The sequence below is a fragment of the Podarcis pityusensis genome, assembly GCF_964106645.2.
Source record: "Podarcis pityusensis genome assembly, chromosome: 7".
In the NCBI taxonomy this organism is placed as follows: Eukaryota; Metazoa; Chordata; class Lepidosauria; order Squamata; family Lacertidae; genus Podarcis; species Podarcis pityusensis.
Window position 1 is genome coordinate 24,000,435 of NC_138031.1, and position 23,370 is coordinate 24,023,804.

General features: G+C 40.7%; 1 protein-coding gene across 7 annotated transcripts in view; it reads right to left on the reverse strand.

Annotated features, from left to right (window-relative positions):
- VPS13B (vacuolar protein sorting 13 homolog B) overlaps window positions 1-23,370 on the reverse strand; it is a 350,839-nt gene that overhangs the window by 250,162 nt on the left and 77,307 nt on the right. The gene's annotated exons all lie outside the window — the stretch shown is intronic.

A 23,370-nucleotide genomic window follows, 5' to 3' on the forward strand; every position in this document is an offset into this window, starting at 1 on the left:
GATGTCAGGAGATCCTCTAGAACAATGTACAGGAGCAGGAGAGGGAGTGGGTGTCATTCCATCTAACAATGTGAAATGCTTGCGCCAACATAACGTCTGTCATAGTTCAGTGTTGAATTCAACCCTATGGATTCAATGGAGAACAAAATGTTGATACTGAAAATATAAGAGAAAATAGATCAAAGAAGGTCTATAAAAATGAATAATTATAGTGGAGAGTGGATTGCTGAATTTGCAATCAAAAATAACAGGAAAAAATACTGATTTGGCAGCAATACCTAACAACACACCACACCCTGTTACAGCAGTTATAAATTTCTATAATTATTTATGGACTTCTTGGAGAATTGAACACTATCACAAATTAGAAAGAGTTGGGTCAAAGAAAAGAAATACAAACCCAGGGATGAGGGCCAGGACACTAAATTAGCTTTCAGAATCCTATATTAAAACACCCTGCTGGCAGGGTAGGTTTGCTTTGACTCTGTCATCTCTATTACTTTAAAGTATTCTATCATAATAACATTCGGTCAATCAAAAAGTATGACGTAGCATACTATCCTCAACAAATGCATCAAGTAAGCTCAGAAATGAGTCATGATGGGAACAGCTCGTCTCACTTGCCTGTGAGTTTTTGTTTCTACTTATCACAACTAATAGCCACAGGGGTTCTCCCTGAATCTGTCTTATTCTTTTTCAAAGTCCCACCATGAGCTGCATGGCTGGGAGGGGATTTGAACCCTTGTCTCTGAGGTCCTAGCACAACACTCTGCCCACTACACCCCACTGGCTCTAGTAAGATGTTCATTTAGGAGTGGTGATGTGTCTGTGAACCACACAATAGAAAAGGGTGGTGGAAAAGGTTTGCCCCCACTACAGTGCTATGTCCAGTGCTTTGCTTTCCTCCAATGAGGGCAAATGCTCATCTAATTGCTCATACAGGAGAAAATAAATGGGAAAAATAATGGAACAGAGACTAAATACGTCCTTGATCTTTCAGAGTATAAGGAAATGACAGAGTTTTATGCCTCGGCTATGCCTTTGATTGCAACCTACACAGGCAGTCACACAGAAGCCGAACAGGAGCACTGAGACCCAAAGGAGTCCTTATCTACCTAGTACTGGCCCTTTCATATGCACAGTCCTGTGCAGTGTTTTTGTTAATACAGGTAATAGGAAACAGGAACAAACTCCCTCTAATACTGAATTCAGGTTGGCTGTACCTACAACACTGCAGTCAAAATTGTTCCACCCATAAACAAGAGGGAACCCCAAGGTATGCAGACGTAAAGGCATTAAATACATACCCAGCCAAAGGGGGAAGCACTCCTCCCCTGCTACCCCCACAGAAACACATGATCTTCTGTGGAAGGTAAGGAAAAGAGGAGTGAGCAAATGGTCCAAGATGCCATTAAACAGGGTCATAGCTGCTCTATTACTTCAGCAGCTCTAATTTGGTTACGACTTCTTCCATGGCCTTCACCGTAAGATCCCACAGCACAACACAACAATATAATATACACTTATGAAAACAAGTAAAACACATACAGATTATCCCTGTTCCTCAGTCATTGGCATGGATGTTAATATAAAGGAGTATCTGAAATCACTACTAGAATTTAATCCAAAAAAAGCTTAAAGTGTTTCCGTTTACCCCATCCTATCAGAGATCTATACACCTGCTGAGCCACAGAAGTACACAACAGTAGTGTTTTTGGATTTTTGACTTTACTGTCCAAAATGACAATTCCTTCTATCAAAAAGATATTAACCTTTCATCCCATAAAGCATTAAACAAATGTATTTGATAGTATTTTTAGCCTCTTTATCTGGTCAGACCACTGGAAGTTAAGTGCCTGTAGAAACCAATAATTTCACCAGAAGTCTTTTTTTTTTTTAAGCCTCATATAAAAAGCACCTGCTTAAAGTGAGTAATGGAGTTTTATATTCATTACACTTAGGAACAGTGTATGTAAACTATTCCGTTTTCCTCCCTTGTGGAATATATTTCAGCTTATGTTGCACAGCACATTACCAATGTGTATAAAGACTCTCTGATCAGCGATTTGGACTGCAGACAGCAACCTGTAGGAGTGCATTCCCCCCCCCCCCTTAAATACGGTATCCATTTGATTCACTAAGACAAATTGAAACCATTCTTTATTAGATGATGATCTCACCTTCTCTGCAAATGTATGCAATGCAAGCCTTTGGGCACAGATCACACAGCACACTGTATCATACCCATGGGTATAAAATGTTCATCTGACACAATTAGCTATCAGAAGAAATAATATCTAAATAAAGTTCGGAAGTAAACCCCCATTTTTTTTCTTTTTTCTTTTTGCAGCTTGGAAAATAGAGCAGCTCACTATTTGCCTCACAAAAGCTCTTTAATTTTTTATCACCTGTTATTAGTTGTTGTTGTTTAAACTCATTTACTGTGTAATCCCATATGTGTCTACTTTAAAGTAAGACCTAATGAGTTCAATAGGTTTGCTACAAGGTAAATGGGTATAAGATAACCACCTTTGTTGTAAGGTGTGTGGTTTTTTATTTGTATGATGCCGAGAGAATTTATTTTATGAGGTGTCTCATAAATATAATGCACAAATAATTCTTGTTATTTGATGTTTTGCCTTTGTGTAACATCTGCATGTGCCTATAAGTAGCTTTGTGAGTTACAAAGACTAACTCCGTAACTTGGCAAGAGAATAAGCTATATGAATGTCAGTTGTATCCTTTTCAACAAAGCAATGTAAACTTATTTAGTGATCTCCTTTTTTCTTTCATCTTATCTCCGGTTTCTGTGTAGATTTATTACATTCATTGTTTCCAATTTTAACAAATCACCTAATGGCAGAAAGGAAAATATGTCAACCTTGGAATTATTTGCAGTTGTAGAAATCCCTTTTGTCTGGCTCATGCAAGGCCTGCAATCTGTTTAAAACACAGATTGTCTGTCTTTTGTCTGACAGCCACCAAGCTGCACAAATTACTTTCTGCCAGTTCACCTGTTTGCAGCTGCATCTGTAAGCTAAGAATTCTGAGGCTTGACTTGAGCAAGCACTCTAGGATTGATGACATGTGCTGCTGATAAACCAAGCAATTTGACGAAATTACAGGCCAGCATTATTGAAAGACATCTGTGCATGAGCCAAGAACTAGAAACTCTCAACTGTATACATGCAACCTGCAGTGGCGGCAAGCTGTTTGAAGTGAAAACCTTCTTAGAAGTGTTGAAGTTGTCACTAAGTAAAATGGCCATCTTTGTAGTATTGCCTCTCACAGGAGGTCCAATATTCTGTTTAAATAACCTATGTTAAATGGATTAATAAAGTATTCTCAATAAAGGAAATAATGCCTAATTGAGTCCAGCATCACAGTCCAACAGAATTTCATTTCACAATTTTTAAACTCACCATCTACCCTCAGTCTCCTGACTTTAAGTGAGCCCCATGCTGTGTATCAAATACAAATATTTGTTTTCTAAATCTGCCGATAATGAGAAAACAAAATATGCTAAAAGGTGGCTTTTGTTCAAGTAACCATCAAAATAACGAAGACATTGGTTTTCAAGCAGAGTGCCATGGCACTTGGGGTGACCTGATGACCATTCAGGGGAGCCCCAGGGGAGTGGGGCTGTCCTTTCATTAACTTGCAGACCACAACTTTCTGGATTATCTATCTCTCTTTCTCTCTTTTCTCTCCGAGAAACATTCAGGGGAGCCAGCAGCTTAAACTTGCAGCCCATCATCTTCCCGAAATAAAACAGTGGCAAAAAAGTGGGGAAACACTTTTGCATTTTCTTAAAATCTTCTTCCCCACACACAAACAAAAATCCTCCCCTGCTTCGTAACTAACAGTTCCTTAGTTTTACACAGAGGGCTTGAGAAATGCAAAAAAATAGCAAATCAGCTTGATGGTGTGTGTACCTGGATGTATGTGTGCGCTATAAGTAGGGATTTAAAAATAACTCTGAAAGTGAGCAGTGTCTTCTGTGTTTTTCTCTCCTTCTACCCCCAACATCCGTCTACCCTCTTCTTCACTACCTCTCCCCGCAGGCAACCTTCCTCTTCCTTAACAGTCATCCAGCTTTATGGGGACAGGGAGAATGTTGCAGGAAAGGACCATGTCTGCATGTGTGTCCTGTGCTGTGTTTCTACTTTCCTTCCCCATAACAATGAAATATTTCTGCTTCTGATCTTAATCTTGTTTTGCCCTCTCCACCCCCCACCCACCATGCACACACTAGATTCAGGAGCGGGGGCGCCCATGTGGAGTGCCTTAGGTTGGCCCTGCAGAGCAGTGGCATTGCTTGAGTTCCCATTGACACATGCACTCACACACTCGCCCAAAATGGCACTGAAAGGGGGCAGGGCCAAAGAGGGAAATCCCCACTTATGCATGTCCCGTAACGGTAGGTGGGGAAAACAGTTGGGGGACAGGTTGTAGATCACAGTAGATGGCTGTAATAAGGGGTACGTTCCTATCCAAGCTGCCTTTCTCCCTCTTTGCACACCACCAGCCAACAGGAAATGAGAATCCTGTGTTAGCTGAATACTACCCTCTCTATCTGAACAACCCATCAAAGCTACATTAGACTTAGTTTTCTTGCTTTCCAGACTTGCTTCCCCTTTTTTCAAACTTTGCTCTGATCCTTACTCCCTAGTTTCTGTTTCTGCATAGAAAAATGGTGCACTCTTCTTCTGTTGCTCAATAGAACCTTTTGGGTTGTATATGTACCTTGCCTTCCACTGGAATTCATATGACCTCAAACTTTTAACTTCTCCACTGAAGTCAGAACCTTAGAGCACATGCTCTCAAGATTCAGCACAGAACCATTTACAAGAGGCAAGTCCCCCCCCCCCCCATTTAACAAGCCACTTGATATATTTTATCTTCTTTATTGCTATATGCCCTAATCATATATCTAACAAGAATTTGGCTGTTAACATCTACAGAAGCTTGACTAATATTTACTACCTTTACACTTATTTGTTTTAAGCACACATTCAAAAGAAATGCGCCAGGTTCTATTCTGTGAAAAATAAAATATATTTAATAAGTTTGATTTACTAAAATAAATGCTAAACATGTACACAGTGTCTGGTTTTATACATTTCAGTCTGTTACAAATTATACTCCTGAAAACAGGAAGGCAAAGCTTTCAAGTTAAGTAGCAATATACATTTGGCTTTCACATTTCAGAGCCCATAAAATGGATTCAACACAGAGATGAAGTGACCTACAGGAAAAAGGGTTCTGTAATATAGTGGATATGCATACAATAAATCAAATCCTTATCATGATTTGCACCTAATAACTATACATCATTGATAATAACCCCTTTAGGGAACTTTAATGTAGCATTTATCTAAACAAATGCAGTCTATTTTTGTTTCTATTTTTCTACTCACATTCTAAGTTAGAGCCTTTTTAAACATCAGCTTTTATTTTAAAAGACGCTTAAGTCGTGAGAACATTCTTACGTACCACTTCATAACTCTGACACCAAGTATGTATAAAAAGATTAGCCTTTATTTGGTATAAAATCAGTTGGCAGTTTTACATCTGTGCAACGCAACAAAAATACCCCAGCTGGCATCTCAAGCTCTCACACATATGGACTTCAAAACAGAAACTTCCTTATTTGCAGCACTGCCAGGGTAATTTTGTATACTGTGCATACTACAGCTATTTGTCAGGCCCCTGCAGGTGTGCACTGCACATAAACACACAGCTGTAGCCTAGCAAGCCAAGTGTTCCATCAAACGCATAAAGGGAGACCTCAGCAGCTGGATTAATCATCTCTGCAACAGGTCCAGAGAGAACAATATGGGTTAGTATTTTTGGAAAAGCATGGATGGCAAATTTATGATTATGCCGGCCTTACGAAATAACTGCTGGATTGTGTCATTTTTATGCAATGTCTACTTACTAAAGTTTTTGTTTGAATGCTGGAAAAAGAGTGGCTATTTTTTAGTTTGCAATATAAACAATAAGGTAGTTTATATATAAAATAGTTTATTATGTGTAAAATGTTAAAAGGGTTTTACGCTAGAGGTGGTTTTTGACAGATGTTACAATTGTTTGCATTGGCTTTAGCAGGATCATTGGAATCAACTCAAATTAGTATATTGTGAAACTTCCTGTTGGTATATATTTTATTTTGCCATAATTATACAAAGTTTTCTGCTCTATGGATTTTTAAGATCAATCGACTTCAGAGGTTTGTACATATTTTTGGTGAGCACAAATATTTCAGAGTTCTGAGCCTTACATAAAATTATGGAGAAAAGATTTCTCTTGTAAAATGTCATATTAGTATCATGTGTTTATGCAAATTTTTTGACAGCTTTGATTTTGGCTTGAATCTGGCAATTACAAAATCACCCAAAAATTTCCAGCGTCCAAGGCCAAAAATTAAGGATACATTTTAAGGGTAGGCAGCTGAGTCAACAGGTTTCTCCTTAACTGGTGGAATATAGCTTGCTTACCATATGAAGAGAAGGACAGTGAAGTCAGAACAGCTTTAGAATCTGATGTCCTTGATCTCTAACAAATCACCATAATAGGCTATACCATCTCCAGAGAGATGACATAGGGAGACACTGGGTTGCTTTACACATTAAAACTGTCATGAGGCGCCTGTCAAGAACATATCTGTATGACAATGATGGTTTCATAGGACGCCATAACAAGATGCATGGAGATGAAATCCCAAGACAGCACTGATCATGCCTGGCAATGTGAATCTCTCTGTGTGATGGATCTCAATTGCAAGCATGTTTTAAATATTGTGATCCTTATGTGGAGACTTAAAGGCTTAGTTAATAATATATTAAGTTGTACTGTGAAAACTCTCCCTGGAGTTAGGCTTTTAACATACTTTACTTTGAAAATATAATCTGAATTTTTTTAAGGGAAATGATTTTTTTTAAGGGAAATGATTTTACTTAAATGTTTTCTAAGGAGACAACATAAAAGGATGTTGTTGAGCAAGTTCTCTGAATCTTTGCTTTATTCTATCATATAAATTAAGCTACACAGGGGAGGTGGTGTGTGTTACTTCTTCAAATGTCCTTCTAAAGATGGAACCTGAACCCAGTGTATCCAGAATAGAAGAAATGTAGCAATACAATAATAAAGAGCCAAATTTGGTATTCAGCAATACTGTAATCTTCACTGTGCTCAGTAGAACTAACTCCCATTTAGCAGCAATCCAAAACACACTTACCAAGAAGTAAACACCACTATGTATTTATCTGTCTATCCATTTATCATTAGACCACCACATTTCTGTAAAGGGTGAGGTCATCTGGGTGAAAGATGTTTCCTTGCGTCTACATAACCTTGTGTTGTTTTTCACCACTCTGAACAAATCTATTAAGAATATGAAAGCCAACCTTCCCCAGTCTAAGTCATAAGATCCTTTAAGGGTGTGATGTGTGAAAATGCAAGACAAATGCCCAACCGGAATGTGTAAGTAGCAGCTTGTTCAGAGCAGGACTGCCCTACGGAGGGCTAAACAGCTGTGGGGCTCACCTTCCTGCCAGAACATACACAGAGGATTATTGAAGCAATGGGGTTAGTGGCCTTTCTTGGAAATAAAAGTTAGCAAGCAAGTCTGCTAGTGAGTCACTATAGTTGGATCCTGCTTTCTGGTATTTCAATCAAATCATTATTTCTACTGAGTAGGAAACATTTTTAGGAATGTGCCCAGCACAAGCAATCCTAGGCTAAGTTAGAGGGGTGTATGGTGATCACAACTACAAATGTTAAGTTATTTACAAGAGCTTTACCTCCCACTTAGTTTTACTGTTCCTCTATAAGGCTAAATGCATTACACAATGAAATACTAATTTTATTTGGTGCTGTTATTTGTAACATTTCGGAGCCTATATTTGCTTTCTCTTACATTCAGTCTGCTTAATTAATAATTTTAAAAGATGCAAAACTCAACATTCACAGCTACAATCACTTGAGATGTCTCTCCCAAACTATACTGCTTTATTACTATTTGAGTTTTCAGGGTTTTTTCTGTGTGAGTTTTTGAAACAGTGAACCTTTTTGCTGTGCATTTTCTAACTGCATCAGTGATTTCATCACATACAAATAAATCCTAATTAAAAGAAGGCCCAATAAAGTAACTTGAGATTCTCCACCCACCCCAGTAATTTAGGATTATGTCTGCATTGGCGCTTTTAATACACACTTTAATACAATTGCTCTTCAGAGATCACATTTCATCTGTACAAAATGTGTTCATGAAAATTCAAATTTTTTGAGGGGGGACCTGATATTATTTAATAGACAGAAACTAAAAACATTTCAATAAAATGAATGTGGCAATCTAAGAAAGAACACTGGAAATTACCCCTAAAATTGCAACCTAATAGGCATTCATTACTGTCTGAATAAATTAGAAAGAGGCCATTTAAATTAGTACTGGCATGACAGAAAAGATCCATTTGCCTAAACAGAAATAAGAGAGTCAGATACAAAAGGATATAGCGGAAGCCCCATTGTGCCAGCAGAAATAAATTATGCCAACACAACCACAGCAATACATGGAGTGTTTGCTCTACCTGTCTGAATCCCAAAATGGGGTACATACAGGGATGTAATAGGGAAGAAGCAGACATGTCAAATCCTATATCCCTTCAGAAGCCAACCACATTCCAAGGACAGCACAATTGCACTGATAATACAGCGGCCTGTCAGACAAAATAGTAGGGAAGGGAATGGTCACATGGCTTGCTAGGTGAGGGGTGAGCCAAAGGGACTAGCTGGATTACGTGGGAGCAACAACCTCTTGGGGACCAGAGTTACCCCATTGGGAAGGACTCTAGGACCCTGTCAGAGCCTTCACACCTCCTTCCTGAAGCAGGCACATACTAGGCTTTGGGAAGAAGGCATGAAGGCACCCCTCTTGGCTCTGAGCCCTGTGCAGGGAAACAGGTTGTGCTGCCCTAAATCCATCTGTCAAAAAGATATTTCTGAGGAGTGTACACGTGTCAAATGCACCTGTGCATTTGAGCCACTGCGTTCAGGGCTTGCCAGGAACTCTGACAGAATGGGTCACTCTTCCTTGTGCCAGAGACCTAGTCATGCAAGCTGGGTTGTGTGTGAGGTGAAATAGAGAGGTGTTGGAGAGTGTGTCTCTATCTCTGTGAGTTGACTAGTTCCTTCCTTGATAGAATGACATGGGGTACTGTCACTCATGAACCCCATAACTGGTGTGGGACAGTGGTTTGTGCCAACACCAAGTGTGGCTGATAATGTTCCTTAACATTGTTTTCTGCTGTGGCATCTCTCTCTCTCTCTCTCTCTCTCTCTCTCTCTCACACACACACACACACACACACACTGCACTGGAATAGGTGCCCCCACAGCTTAAATAGAGCATAGGATTGCTTGATTATCTTATTAGACACAACAGAAGAAATAACAGAGGAAAGGCAGTATGCAAACCTGAGCTAAACAGACCAGACAATTCAGAAAGGGCCCGATGATTCTAGAAACTGGCAGTAGATATAGAGTCAGAAACCGGCAAACATATTTTACCCTGTCATGACCGTGTAGGCAAAAAAAATGGAAGCATTTTAAAACACAACTTAGCTTTTGCATTTTTTCTTTGAGAACAGGGGTCTGGGAAACATTATAATTAAATATCTCTCTAGTCACCATAACCATAATTACTATAAACAAAGTTAAAATGAAAGCTAAAGTCATAGAAGTTTGCAGACCGAAAACTAATGTTCATCAAGACAGCTGGAGAAACAATCTCAAAATATAAGGAGCTCCAGATCCCTCACAGGCTTCACATATATGGATGTTTCCCCTTCTCCCACAACCTCTCTTTTCCTTTTCCACTTTTTTTTTTAATACGGGCTATTTTATAGGGTGATTGTAATAGTATACCATGATCATTGCTGATTGCTGTTACAAACAGACCCTTCTAATCCATCTGCTCTCTGCTTTAACAAATGCTTTTTAAAAGCTACTTCATAAAAACATTATTGCTTCATACTCAGAAGACATTAAGTCAAGATTTTGGAAATTCCATTGACTTGATTATATCAGCAAGTGCAGTACATGTTAGATTTTTCATTAAAGCAAAAGCCTTGAGAACTATTTTCCAGACTTTAGTTAATGTTGCTATGACACATTTCGTCAATGAAAATGGATGAAAAACAGTAGTGCTTTGAAGCAATAGCCAGTAAATGCCACTGTGGTTTACCAAGAGTGGGATGCACAACATATTAGACCACAGTTAATGAAATTAAGCCATGTCTTAAGTTAGCAAAATGTGTGCTCTGTTACTTGTTTGGAACCTACACAACTGCCTAATCTTCAAGAACTCCTTCGCCTCCAGTAAATACTATCTCTTGCATCTCTTCATAATTAAATCAGTGGACTACCACTGTTTTGAGTTTGCATTATTATAATGCGAAAGAACAATACAAATGGGTTGAGGGTTTTTTTGTTTCTACAGACTTAGTTTATATATTCATGGATCTGTCTTGAATAGGTTCATGGATGTGGAGGGAAGATCAATGAGATATAAAATGGTTATCTTTTCTTTCTTTTTTTGAAAATCTGGATACAGATTCTGCTGGATACAGCAGAAACTGGTATGCAGTCTCACATCCAAGTACAGTATATTCTTTCAGCAGACACTGTGACTCAATTTGCACTTATCACTTTGCTGAAAATCTCCAATTGTCTGTTGTCACTAAAAATATATATGAAACGTCCATGTTAATACATTATCTACCAATACTAGTCAGACAGGATGGAATTCAATGCTATGCTCATACAACCATCCCATATGCACAAGCATTTCAGTTTAACAGACAGAACATCCTCCCTCTCCTCCCCCTGCATACAGTACAGACCCCCCAGAGTCAATTTTGGGGTGTGCAGGGGGCTTTGTAGGGGGAGCAGACAGCAGAAAGTCCTGTTAAACAGGGAAAGGTTATTGACTAGGGCAGGCATAGACAAACTCAGCCCTCTAGATGTTTTGGGACTACAACTCCCATCATCCCTGACCACTGGCCCTGTTAGCTAGGGATGATGGGAGCTGTAGTCCCAAAACAGCTGGACAGCAGAGTTTGCCTATGCCTGGACTAGGGCTTCCACTAATGGGGCTAGTTAGGGGAATCTCATCCATAGAATTTCTCATGCATATACTGAAATACTTAAAAACTAAGAGGTGAGCTCTATGAAACACCTTTAGTTCTAAATTTAGGTAGAATTTAAATAACCTTAGTCATAACCATGGTTTTCAAACTTGGTGAAACCTAAAACATGGCTTGAACCTCATTTTCTCTAGCACGTTTTTATTTATTTATTTATTTATTCATTCATTCCATTTCTGGCTTCCTATAATATATCACAAAGGATCAGATTTCCTCACTGCCCAGATCAGCAAGAAACATCACAGAAAATTTTGCAGGTGTTCAGGAAATAGTGCTGCTCCTGCCTGTTGGTATGCAAAATTATGTGTTGAGTATTTGTTTCCACTCCAGGATTATATCAGCAGAATTCATCCAAGAGACAAAAGTGAACACAGTGAATTTAATTAAAGTAACTACCTTATTATAGGCCTGATCTCAAGCTCTCAGGTCTGAACTTAATTTAAGGGTAAATCACACACAGAGAACTACAGAGTGAGGTGATGTAATTATGTTTCACCTCTGATTACTGTCACCTAAACCCAACCTATTTTCAGGATTCAAGCACGTAGCAGGTCTTGAACTGGTGACATAAATCACTCAGGTGGGAATTTAGCCTGTGTACCACCACCCACTCTGTCTCTTAAAAAGCAGACACATCACCTTACCAACAAAGGTCCGTATAGTTAAAGCCATGGTTTTCCCAGTAGTGATGTATGGAAGTGAGAGCTGGACCATCAAGAAGGCTGATCGCCGAAGAATTGATGCTTTTGAATTATGGTGCTGGAGGAGACTCTTGAGAGTCCCATGGACTGCAAGAAGATCAAACCTATCCATTCTTAAGGAAATCAGCCCTGAGTGCTCACTGGAAGGACAGATCGTGAAGCTGAGGCTCCAATACTTTGGCCACCTCATGAGAAGAGAAGACTCTCTGGAAAAGACCCTGATGCTGGGAAAGATGGAGGGCACAAGGAGAAGGGGACGACAGAGGACGAGATGGTTGGACAGTGTTCTCGAAGCTACAAACATGAGTCTGACCAAACTGCAGGAGGCAGTGGAAGACAGGAGTGCCTGGCACGTTCTGGTCCATGGGGTCACGAAGAGTCGGACACGACTAAACGACTAAACAACAACAACCACCACCCAATCCCATTTGTGCTGACAAGGACGCTTTCACACACCAACAGACAAGAGCAGCTCAGGAAATATTCCCCAACCTCCTGTAAAAATTTCTAGGATGCTTCCTAATCTGGGCAATGAGAAGATCTGGTCGTGTTAGCTACAGACACTTACTCCCACTACACCTTTGCCCCCTTCCTGCCCTCAGCTACACTAGAGGCTGACACGTATTGCCTCCACTTCCTAAATCAGCCTTCCCAACCCAGTTGGGTCTGCTGGGAACTATAGTTAAAATCATCTGGAGGGCACTATGTTGGGAAATTTTATGGAGAAGCTGGCGCTCTTGTATTACTCTGATACTCCTTGAGCTTGAATGTGAAAGGGTCTGAGACACCCTGACCCTTGCTCTGCCTCATAAACAAGAGCACATTACAGGTGTCCCCCCGCACTTATGCAGTCACACCCCCATAAACAAAAATCACGTAAGTGGGGAGCACTCTCTAAAAAGCCAATAGACACCAGTTTTATCCTGGTCTCACACTCCCTTTTCAACTAGAGTTGAAGCTCTGGGGTTGGATAGAGGCTGGGGGATGCATGGAAAAGCAGCATCAGCTTCTGCGCTACCATACGTGTCAGCTGCCAGGCAGGAAGCTGAGCAGCTTAAACAAAGCCCCACTGTGCCTCCGGTCTCTTTGGGGCTTCCTCCGCCTTCAATAAAGTCCTCTTTGGGCTCCGGGAAGGGTCTCCTCACGAGCCACGAGAACTCTCTTCCTCTCCATTTCCTGTTTTGAATCTATTTTTATCCCAGCACCATGTGCACATGAGGTCACATGCAAGTCAATCACACATAAGGGGGGGGGCGACGCCAGTATTTCGCTACATAGGTAGGTACAAGGGAAAAAGCTGCAGATTCAGGATTGAGACTTGGGAGGCTCCCTTCCTCTTTTAGCACTGGGATCCTGTCACTTGAGACACAGGTCTAAGATATATTTATAGATAAATATTTGGGCGGATGTCTTCTAAACAATGTAAACTTTCATGGTGCTTTTCTAGTGCAAAGGTACATACATGCCACCCTGGATCATTTAGTGAGTTGAAAAAGAAGTAACAATCTCAATTTTTCTTTCTTTCTTACATTTATATATCACCTTTTCCTCCAAAGAGCTCAAGGTGGTGTACATTTTATCTTCACAACCACCCTGTGATGTAAGTTAGGCTGAGAGACAGTTACTACTGGCTCAAGGTCACCCAGTTAAACCTAATCACTGTACTTTTTTTGCTCTTCAGTATACTGGGAAAGTGAAATTCTTATGATATATAATGCTTTTAATATCTTGCTTTGTAGAAAGAGCCACCAGTTCTCCATTCAAAGGAAGGTCTACAAGATACATTTCAAAGGGAAGCAAAATTGAATCCATTTTATCCTAATTACAATAAATGGAGGAAATGTGTCAAAATCAAATTGCAATTTATCTATGCCTATGTACGATAATACCTCTCCCAGCAACAACAAGAGAGACATATAAAGATGGAAGAGATCATTACCCTTAACAAGAAACATTAATATTTCTATTAGCAGAGGTGTTGAATTACATGGGTCTTTAACAGAAGCTGTATTACATTCCAACTGAAAATGCAGCTCAGATCTCACACCCTTATTTCCATAATCATTTTCATATGCCAAGCATACATTAATATGGCATTATCTTCAAAATAAGAAGCAGACATTCTTTTAGAAATTAATTCAATATTGAAATGCATCACACTAAGAGTTTTACCCACATTTCTCTCAGGAACACTTGCAATGAGACCACTACATTCAGAACTTGTAGTGTCACTTCCAAGGTCTCCATTCTGTCTGGCAAAAAGAGGCCTACAATTTGAGTGATGCACAACCAGTGTATAACTTTACTATCTTAAAACATGCAACTGTACCACTTCTTAAAACTAGGGCTATTTGTATGAGTCCGTTCACATACAAATTCCTCAAAGCAAAAATACTAAGCAGAATGTTACACATCTAAACTTGCATTTAGAATCCAGTTATCAAGAGCATTTAGTACGGTATGCAGGTTTACTGTAACCCAGGTAGGCAACGACAAAGTTTAAACACAGTATAGAATCACAGAATGATAGAGTTGGGACTCCAAGGGTCATCTAGTCCAACCCCCTGCAATGCAGGAATCTCAACTAAAGAATCCATGACAAATGGCCATCTAACCTCTGCATAAAAACCTCCAATAAAGGAGAGTCCACCACCTCCTGAGGGATTCAGTTCGACTGTCAATCAGCTCTTACTGTCAGAAATTTCTTTCTGATGTTTAGTCAGAATCTCCCTCCTTGTACCTTGAATCCATTGGTTCGGGTCCTACCTTCCGGAGTAGGAGTAAACAAGCTTGCCCCTTCTCCCATGTGACAGCCCTTTAGTTATTAGAAGATGGCGATCTTATTTCCTCTCAGTCTCCTCTTTTCCAGGCTAAACATGCCCAGCTTCTTCAAGCGTCCTCATAAGGCTTAGTTTCCAGACCCTTGATCATCTTGGTTGCCCTCCTCTGCACATGTTCGAGATTGTCGATATCCTACTCCAGGAGTTGGTATGACTAAGGCAGAATACAGCAGTACTATGACTTCCCTTGATCTGGACACTATACTTCTGTTGATGAAACCTAGAATTGCATTAGCTTTTTTTGCTGCTGCATCACACTGCTGACTCATGTTAAGATTCTTTCCACATATACTACTGGCAAACCAGGTGCCCTTCGTTTTACATTTTTGTAACTGATTATTCCAGTCAAAGTGTAGAACCTTACATTTGTCCCTATTGAAATTCATTTTGTTAGTTTTGGCCTAGTTCTCCAATCTGTTACGGTCATTTGAATCCTCTCAATTCCTTCATCCAATACATTTATAAAGACATTAAACATCTATAGGCACAGGACAGAACCCTGAAGCACTCTACTTGTTACTTTTTTCCAGAATGATGCAGGATTCAGTCAGTCATCCAGCTACAAATACACCAACAGTAACATCAACAAGCCCACATTTTACCATATTCTCCACAAGAATATGATGAGGGACTTTGCTTTGTCAAACACCATACTGACATACACTACATCCACAGCATCCCCCTGATCCATCCAGCATATAATTCTATCAAAAACAGAATGTCTATTACCCTAGACATTTTGTTTAGGGGAACAACAGTAAGCCCCCAGTACTAACTTACTACTGTGGTCCAATAGTAACACCCACGGTGATTATGTGGAAGAGTCTGCTCTCTTTGAAGATTTTAACTTGTTGGACACTCTTTGATATACTAATTTGAATGAGACTTATTAGCATCTAAGTGTGTACAGGACTGCAACCATGGAGGCCTAGATACTAACACTTATTCCAAATATTTCATCTTTAGATGACACATTGATCAATAAGCAACATAAAAATCAAGAGTGTGCAGTTCTTCTAACTTTTCAAAGAAACAGAAAGCAGTTTTGTTAAACAGGACCAGAACATATGACAAAAGAATTTAGAGAAAATGTGCTTAAGATATAACAGGCATTGTGTCCATTTTTACAACCTGAACTATCAGTTTTGTGCCATTATCTTGGTATTTTAAAATGAGCATACCAGGATCTATAAATTAAAAGATATATTGTAGACAGTGTTCGAAACTCCCATTGTTCTAGGTGCGTTTTGCGACAGGGAATTTCATTAATGCAAGCAGTTTCTGAGCTCCGGGCGCAGTACTGAGCCTAAGATTTCAAATTAAAACTGCCACTTCTGGAAGAAAATGAGGACCTTTTTCTGCCTCCTCACTTCCAGCCACTCTCTGAAGACTGGAAAAGGGACCCTCACGAGAATATTACGGGAGTGGACCATGTGAAAAATGAACATACATTTTTAGTTGCAGTTCATTCATTTTCAGCTTTGTATTCTTGCTATTGAAAAAGTGTGCCTAGACACTCCATTGTGGTGCCCACACTGACTGTAGAGAGAAAAGGGGTGGGGGAGGAGATGGGAACAATAGAAAACAGTTGTTACTGTTCCACCCCAGTGACTACACAGTATGTGGGAAATCTAAATATGCAAGCATTTGAAATAAAGGTTAACCCTGCCATAGGAAATAAAAAATATCAGGGGAAATTAAAAGTGGAAATCAAACAAAGAGAAAAAATCTGTTTGGCTCAACACCCCCAAAATGACTAAAGTATGCATTACAAAGAAAGCCCCCTGAGCCGCAACAACAGCAGTATGAGATGTTTAAGCACTGGGGGAGTTAGAGCTGATTAAGAGCTGGGGGAATTACCTTTACTTACACAAATACACTTTATTTACAAATCTATACCACACACCAATTATTACAAAGAGTTCCTATGTTCATTGCATATGCAAGGAAATATGATGATTCTTACACTGAAAGAAAAATAGGGGATTAAGAGAATCATAACATCATTCCCAGCTCATTTCAGAACTGATAGAATTCTTTTCTTTTCTTTTTCTTTTTACAAAGAGCAACAAATGCGCTTCCCAGGTGCAAAATGCCAGGCCATCTGGGAGGACTTGAATTTGTACTTGGTTGACATCTGTCTGTCTTGGGAGACAATGGAACAGTGCGCCTTTCAGGGTGAAGTCAAACTGTTGAAGGTTACAGCACCTACAGGAGAGACATGTTTTGTTGCAGCAGGGGCAGATGAAGGTGCCTGGTTGTGCTGCTGCAGATGCACCATGGTGTTTCTCTGCACTTCTCCCAGCAGTCATTCCTCCTCTGCTCACTGCTATGGATACATGACCAGGCTGCCTGTCTCCAGGCACTGCAGTTGTCTGCAAGGGATTTCTACACAGCAGGCTTCATGATGCCAGCCCTTGCAGGTTATCTTTGTAATGCAGAGTTGGTCTGCCAACTGGCCTCGTTCCTGAAGCCAACTTCCTATAGAGCAAGTCATTGGGGAGCCTGCCATCTTCCATTCTGTGGACATGAGCAAGCCAGCGTAGACGTCGCTGAGACAGGAGTGCAAACATGCTGGGAATGTGGGCTTGCGAGAGCACTTCTTTGTTTGAGACTCTCCTGCCATGTGATGGCCAAAATCCTCCTGACGCAGTGCATTTGAAAGGCACTGAGGTGCTGCTCCTAGCAGTTGTAAGCTGCCCACAACTCACTTCCATAAAGCAACATGTTTAGCATGCAAGTCTGGTAGATTTCCATCTTGGTATTGGACATTAGCATCACATTTTCCCATATCATTTTGGAGAGGTGAGTCATTGCCGTAGCTGCCTTGCCAATATGCTTATCCAGCTCAGCATCGATGGAGAGGTTGTTGGTTATGGAGGAACCCAGGCAGACAAAATTGTCTACCATCTCAAGCGTGGTGACCAACCCAAAGAGGTAGCAACCTTCCACCAGTCTCCAGATTAAGCCTCAACAAAGAACATAGTTGCAATTCAAAGAACCTTGTAACTCAGACCAATTTAATTACAAAACAAGGAACCAAACAGGTAGACAGAACTAAACAGGAGGGTTGCTGTTGCTGCTCCTAACTATCCACTCTCCACTGACCGGAAAAACACTTCACTGTAAATCGAAGTTGCCATTCTTGGTCAGTGGAACAGGAAGATGATAAAAGAAAGGGATGCCCAGAAGAAAGGGAGAACTTTCTGTTACCTGTTGAAGGACCCTTCTGCCAAAAGCGGAGGAATAGTGTTTGACAAACATTAACTGGTGGACTGGTGAGTCAAAATAGGTGCCATACAGTGCTTTATAGAAGCACCAGTGTGTGGGTTGACTGTGGCAGCTGCCCCATGGATGGAGCTAGTTGAGGTGTTGCAGACACGAGTTTGAAAGATGCTTCAGCTGGCACTTCAGTAGAACAGCAATTCACAGAGGAAAGAAGTCCTTGTCATGATGAAATTGGCCTAATGGCCAGTCATGAAGATATCTATAAACAACATTGTGCATTCTATGGCCTAGCAAATAGAAATTCGACACCATTTTGTGAAATCACAGATTTAGGAATTGAAACAGGAAACGCATTCAGAATGTCCATAACTGCTTTGGGTAAGATACAAAAAGTTTCTGTGAAAGTGGAAGGCATATTGAGTTTGTCTGGTTCTCCCCATTCCTGAGACAAAATGCTATGAATGAGTTGAGGACATTAATAAACTACTGGGTCTAAAAGACTTGTTCTAAGAAAAACCTTGAGTGATTCCCCAAGCCTTATCTCCTCCGCCTTCAGGAATACTGGTGGCCTACTTATATGGCTCTATCAGCAAGGCCTTTATAGCTTTACTGAGTAGAAATAGATAAAATTCAGTGTGGAAAAGATGCTTTTGTAATGGCAGGGGGAGATAATGGTTCACTTGACAGTTTGCACCCTTCTCTCCCTGAAGCAAACTTTTACGGAGAAGTCTCTTCCTCACCCCCTCCTGAGATAGAGGGTGGAACTGGAGCTGATAGTGGCTGTTCAGGGAATGGAAAAATATCCTCTCCTCGTGAATTAGTGTTTAAGTCCTTGGCATAAAGACAACATCTGGACTTGGAAGGAGAAGAACTCCTATTCCCAGTCCCCATGGAACAGCTGTTTCTATGACTTCTGTGCCACGTAGCTTTACCCCTTCGCGTTACTGTGACACTCCTAGATGAGAAACTGGAAGAGTACAAAGGATGAAATGGAGCCATGACCTCTACACCTTTTATTTCTACATCACTTACTGGGGCCTGAGGTATTACATGAAAACTACCTCCCTATTGGGACGCGGGTGGCGCTGTGGGTAAAAGCCTCAGCGCCTAGGGCTTGCCGATCAAAAGGTCGGCGGTTCGAATCCCCACGGCGGGGTGCGCTCCCGTTGCTCGGTCCCAGCGCCTGCCAACCTAGCAGTTCGAAAGCACCCCCGGGTGCAAGTAGATAAATAGGGACCGCTTACTGGCGGGAAGGTAAACGGCATTTCCGTGTGCTGCGCTGGTTCGCCAGATGCAGCTTTGTCACGCTGGCCACTTACCCGGAAGTGTCTCCAGACAGCGCTGGCCCCCGGCCTCTTAAGTGAGATGGGCGCACAACCCTAGAGTCTGTCAAGACTGGCCCGTACGGGCAGGGGTACCTTTACCTTTTTACCTCCCTATTAATCCAGCCTAACGTATCTGAAGAGAATTTTGTTTACTTTCCTAAAGCTCTGCCTCAAGCCGGAGATTACATCCTTTTTGAGGACTCTCAGTCCTTGTCCATGCCTCCTTCATTCCCTGAAGTGGGAAGCAAAATGGTGCCCATGACAAAAGCCAGTTTGACACATGCCTACCACACATAGCCTACTCTTTCCCTCATGGACATGACTTAGCAAGAAGTTGTAGCAGCCCAACGTTTTAGTCAAAGCAGGGGTGTGCAGGTAATAGAAGCCTTTAAAGTGGAGGAAGAGATGAGAGAGACTGTCCTCGTGCCTGATTCTCCTCAGAAACCCCCACCTGAATCCCAGTGAGCATGAGGGTGGGCTACAGAAGCAGGAGGAGATCAACCCCCTCCAAGGAGTGATAGGGAAACAAGCATTGGCAGGGTAGCAAGAAGTGTGTTAAGCTGTTTTCCTGCTACCTTGCTTGCTTTGGGAAAATAATTGCTGCCATGTGAGCAGTAAGGGTGCCAAGCCGCTCTACTGTTCTCCTCCTTGGACCTGCTTTGTGGTGCTGGTTTGCGGCATGCCACTTTTTAGAAACATGCTGCTGTCTACCTCTGTGACTTTGTGGGCCCCATTTTCCACGCGTAAATACCTGCTATTCCCACTCAAACACCCTTCTTTGCCTTTCCTAACAACATCAGTAACTGGAATACCAGAAGTGAAGGAGGCAATAGGACAAACCACAAACAAAAACAACCCCTTTCCCTACATCTTTCAAGAAAAAGCAGCTGCCCTGCACCCTCAGAAATGGCATGTAGAAGCCACGAATTAAACCTGTTCTTCCAACAAAGGCAGAGTCCAGGCTGGTTCACTCCTCTTCAGACTGGCCAGTTTTGACCCTGCCTTCCAGAAGAGGAGTTAACCCTTTCCTGCATGCTCCACACCTTCACTGACATCCATAAGATGTTAGGTGAGTAGCCCTAGAGCACTGCTATTTGATATGGACAAGGACTGAGAGTCCTCAAAAAGGATGTAATCTCCGGCTTGAGGCAGAGCTTTAGGAAAGAAAACAAAATTCTATTCAGGTACGTTAGGCTGGATTAATAGGGAGGTAAAAAGGTAAAGGTACCCCTGCCCGTACGGGCCAGTCTTGACAGACTCTAGGGTTGTGCGCCCATCTCACTTAAGAGGCCGGGGGCCAGCGCTGTCTGGAGACACTTCCGGGTCACGTGGCCAGCGTGACAAAGCTGCATCTGGCGAGCCAGCGCAGCACACGGAAATGCCGTTTACCTTCCCGCCAGTAAGCAGTATAGCACTGCTATAAAAATGGGAGCCGCAACTAATCAAGATCTCATAATGGTTTGAATATTTTACATTCAAACAAAAGGTAATGGTAGACACAGAATAAAAGCTGCATGATCTATTAAACAGAAATAAAGAGGAAATAAAAGATAAGAAATTGTCTGTTGCAATGGATATACCTGGGGCTCACTTTAACAGAGGTTGGAAGATATAGAGCAGAAATCAAAAACAGAGTATGTATGGTAAAAGACATTAAAAATCAATCTATGTTGAAAAGAGAAATAACTTAAGCTTTAGGGGGAAACCCAAAAAGGGAAGAAGGATGGAGGTGCTAGAGAAAAATGTGTAAAGTGAGTTGAGAAAGGAAAACTAACCAATAAATATTGGATGAAGCAGGAAAGGGATGAGGACTGGTGCCAAGTGTAAAGAAGAGGCCATCATGTATAATAGAGCACATTCTAGGAAACTGAGGACTAGTCCAATATAATACTGAGGGGAAATTGAAAGTATAAAGAACATGAGCAAGCCACAGTACAATTAGAAAATAAAGAGGAAAAGGGGTGAGGACATGTGGAAGCTTGAAGGGCTTATGCAAGTCAGAGTGGAAATTTATCAGAGATCAGATTACAGATTAAAACAGTTGAGAAACATGAAAGAAAGCCTTGTCCAGTCAGTCTTGGGAACCACAGTGAAACACAATGCATGGGTGGAATTTGGTCCATAAATTACATAGGACCCCAAAGGATTACATCCAAAGCAAAAATAGTAGGAAGAAATTTACCTAGGAAGTCCTTGGATAAATATGCTTAGTGAAGACAAAAAATAACTCGTTTGAGGCATTTACTAACTGCAATACTTAATACTTAATAACTAACCATACTTTTAAAAAAACTGATAAAGAAATTAATTCCTCACCATATTATTCTAACTATATCCCCCACATCTAGATTCAGACATTGAAATTTCAGGTAACTGGCATCAACCTTATTATCAAAACCACTTAAATACTAAAAGGCCTATTTAATAAAAACATAGAAATGCTTCCATATGTTTTATGAAGTCTTCTCTACTCTCCAAATGAACACATTCAGATTTAGTCTCTGGCTTTGTTTCAGAGAAAACCCATCTGCATAGTACATTGCTTACAGGCACATCTCAGTCATGCAACAGCTATGTGACAGCTCATATATCAAATATAAACTGTACTCAAGGCCACACAACCTTACATACTCAAAGTCTTCCATTCTGTTTAATGTAATCCTAAGAGAGCTCTTATTGCACCTCAGTGCTGATGTCACATGACTTTTGTTGGGAAACAGTTGTGCAACTTAAATATCAAACAGTTCCTAACACAGATGAAAACAATCTAGAAGACAACTCTATTGTGCACATAAATCCTAGAAAGAAGACTCTTTTCTGTGAAACAGGTGCCGAAATGTACAAAGTAACAGCATTAAACAGCCCTTAGCAATACTGATGAAACTCGGGTTCAAGAATAAACTTAAAGTGTTTTGGTAGTAAGAGCTTGGAAATTCTGATGAGCAACAGATCCTGTATTTTGATTCCTACACTCTGGCTGTAAAAACCAACCTATCTCAAGTTTTAGTCTTCCATTCCTTTATAGATAGTACTGTTAGCAAGTTTCGAAGGCCTGGCCAAAATTATCTTCGTTGAAGCCAGCAAATTCAATATAAACTATCTATCAGAAAGCTGGGGTTATTTATTGTTTACGACTCAGCAACAAAGTACACAGATCCAGACTGACATTAGCCCAAGTATTTGGAGGTACAAACTTTTTGAGGTTTGGAAATCAATCATTTTATTTGTATGCCACCTTGCCAAAGTTAAAACCATCTTCAAGGCGGCTTCTAGCACTAAAAAATTACATAGCTACAAGCAGCGCTTTTTTTCTGGGGGGACACAGGGGTACGCATACGCCTAAACATTTTGTGAATCTTTGTACTTTTATCCATTTACTGTATTTATTTTTCCCAATTTGAACTATAAAATGGTGATTTTCTTGAGTCAAAATGAGAGCACCTCTAAACATTTTTTTAAAGAAAGAAAGCACTGGCTACAAGCATAACGAAAGGAGTCAAACAATAAACAAAACATAAAATGTACACAGCCACACTGAACAATTTACACATAAATCTTAAGATCCAAAGTGAAGCTACAAAACATTGACATAGGCAACAACTGCTCACCTCCAACAAAAACTGCTGAACAATACCCCAGCCCAAGATTCTGTTCAGCTGCTTCTGCTTTTGTAGCTGGAGTCAGCCAGAACCCCACCCTCCCAGGCCAGGTGGGAAAAGGCCTGCAAGGCAGGGAGCAGGTATTCCAGGACTCATAATCAAGTTGGTCGCCTATAATAACAATACTGTTAGCTGTGGAATCATGCACTGCTGAAATTCAGGCAAGATTACTTGTATTTATTGATTATTGTGATTTGATCACTGATGTTTTGAATATTGCATCATCATCATCATCACAACAAAAACAGTATTCCTGCTTACAGGTATGAAGCTAATGAATTTAAATTAGGAGCTTTTGCTGTTTAGTCGATTAGTCGTGTCTGACTCTTCGTGACCCCATGGACCAGAGCACGCCAGACACTCCTGTCTTCCATTGCCTCCCGGAGTTTTGTCAAATTCATGCTGGTCAC